This window comes from Penaeus japonicus, unplaced genomic scaffold (assembly GCF_977035675.1).
Source record: "Penaeus japonicus unplaced genomic scaffold, GWHDUDI00000001_assembly GWHDUDI00000015, whole genome shotgun sequence".
Taxonomy (NCBI): domain Eukaryota; kingdom Metazoa; phylum Arthropoda; class Malacostraca; order Decapoda; family Penaeidae; genus Penaeus; species Penaeus japonicus.
The window spans coordinates 30936062-30938561 of record NW_028234417.1 but is presented as its reverse complement, the minus strand read 5'-3'; positions in this window follow the sequence as shown (position 1 = coordinate 30938561).

Sequence of the window (2500 nt, the reverse complement as noted above, 5' to 3'; positions counted from 1 at the left end):
TGTTAACACCGAGTACTCTTTATTTCCGAGTTGTAAAGCTGACTCGTTTTGCTTTTGTTTTCCCGCCAAAACCCGATCGAATTCCCCTTTGTGAAAATGTCCAGATATCTTTTGTGAAAATTGCCGACTAATCCATCCCTTGTCTTAATGAGTCGGTCTTTTAAAGCGAAAAGACAAGGGAAAGGGAATTTCGTCTGAAGAAAGTGACGCTAATTCGAGAGAACTTGACACGCCAAGTGATGTAGGAAAATTGATTTAACTTTCGGTGGCAGTAAATGGTTTGTGTGCGTAAGAAAGAGGAGAGAGAGAGAGATAGAGAGAGAGAGAGAGAGAGACAGAGAGAGAGAGACAGACAGACAGACAGAGAGAGAGAAAATGAGAGACAGAGAGAGAGAGAGAGAGAGAGATGAAAAGGAAGACAAAGACAAATAGAAAGAGAGAGAGAAATAGGAATAGAGAGAGACGGAAAGAGAAAAAGACAGAGACAAGCTGAAACACAGAGAGAGAGAGAGAGAGAGATGAAAAGGAAGAAAAAGACAAATAGAAAGAGAGATAGAGAAACAGGAATAGAGAGATAGAGAGAGAGACGGAAAGAGAAAAAGAGAGAGAAACAGAGAGAGACAGACAGACAGACATCAAAGGATCAAAGAGACCGGTAGTTTCATAGGCCCGTAAAAAAAGGAATTCCTGATACACTTTCCAAATACGGCAGTTGCTTCCAGTCTCTATAGTGAATGGCAATTAAGTATCTTTTAGAATAAATAAATACGCGAGGTCTGTGCTTGAGGGAAGCATCACCTGCAAATCTAAAATACATTAATCAAATATGCATCATTTAGTAATTTTCATATTCATGGTAATATGTACATCTGTCAATTTATTAATTCACTCAGTCTCTCATTTACATATCTATCTATCTATCTTATCAGATCTGAACAAGGGTGTGCGTGTGATGAGCAATTTTTGTTTTCATAAATACATAACCGAGGTAAGACAACACCGCTACAGTAAATATACTTATTACCTTCTTATGAAACATCTTCTTGAAAACACGCATCAATAACACACATCATTATAGTTTGGAAAGATGCTTAGTTCTGACATATTCTAGTTTCCCTCTTTTGGGAGATGGGGACTTAAATGCACCTTAACGAAGCAAGATCGTATTTTGCGTGAGCTAGTAAACTCATATGTAAGATCGTATGTAAAATTGTATGTATTTGCGGTACATAGAGATGGCCCAAATGTAGAACGTCCTATGTGGTAATACCTTATACTCTCGCTTTAAAAAAAATGGATGAACAGGGAGAAAGATTGAGAGAGAGAGAAAGAGAGAGAGAGAGAGAGAGAGGTGGAGTGAGAGAGAGAGAGGTGGAGGTATGAGAGAGGAGAGAAAAGGGGGAGCCGGATGATTGAGAGAAAGAGAAAAGAGAGGAGGGGAGAGAGAGAAAAAAAAAAAGAAAAAATAACAGAGATATAAAAAAGAAAAACTCTGTAAAAAAAATCCATCACCTATCCATCATGATAGGTTTCTCAACAGCATTGGACCCGATAGATCACTCCATCCCGACTCCATCATTATAGCGATCCTCTGTCATTTAGCAAGAGGTCAGCCTCACGCAACTTCATCTCTAATGCTACACAGTGCGTCTGTTTTCCATCCATCCGAGGGAAGTGAGTTCACTGAAGTGAGTCTGAGGTGTGAGTTTTTGTAGGTGTGTGAGGTGACTCGATTGAGATGAGTGTCTGAGATGAGTCTCTATTATGAGGTGAGTGTCTGAGATGAGTCTCTCGTGTGAGGTGAGTGCCTGAGATGAGTCTCTTAGGTGTTAGTATTGTAGGTGTGTGAGTTGACTCGTATGAGGTGAGAGTCTGAGATGAGTCCCTGAGTGTGAGTCTTGTAGGAGTGTGAGTTGACTCGTATGAGGTGAGTGTCTGAGATGAGTCTCTTGGGAGTGAGTCTTGTAGGAGTGTGAGTTGACGTGAGTTGACTCGATTGAGGTGAGTGTCTGAGATGAGTCTTTCGTATGAGGTGAGTATCTGAGACGAGTCTTTCAGGTGTGAGTCTTGTAAGTGTGTGAGTGTGAGATAAGGCTGAGTAAGTTGAGTAGATTGAATGAGTATCTAAGTTGAGTCTATGAGTTAGTTTAGGTGAGTTTTTTTTAGCTGAGTCTGCGCTTGGCAGGTACCACACGTGTATAAATTTATATCAGTTACCATTTATTGATGTCATTTGGTTAATGTTGCGATATGATTATAATGATAATGATAATAGTCATGATAATGATGGTAGTAATAGTAATAATAATGATGATGATGATTATAATAATGATATAATAACGATCAAGATAATAACAATAATAATAATAACAATAATAACAATAACAACAATGATAATAATAACACTACCAATAATAACAACAGAGAGAAGAATCAGACGCATATCCTTCAACAGTATCCTTCACTGAGGCTTCTTCCTTCACGCGATCCTGCAATCCCT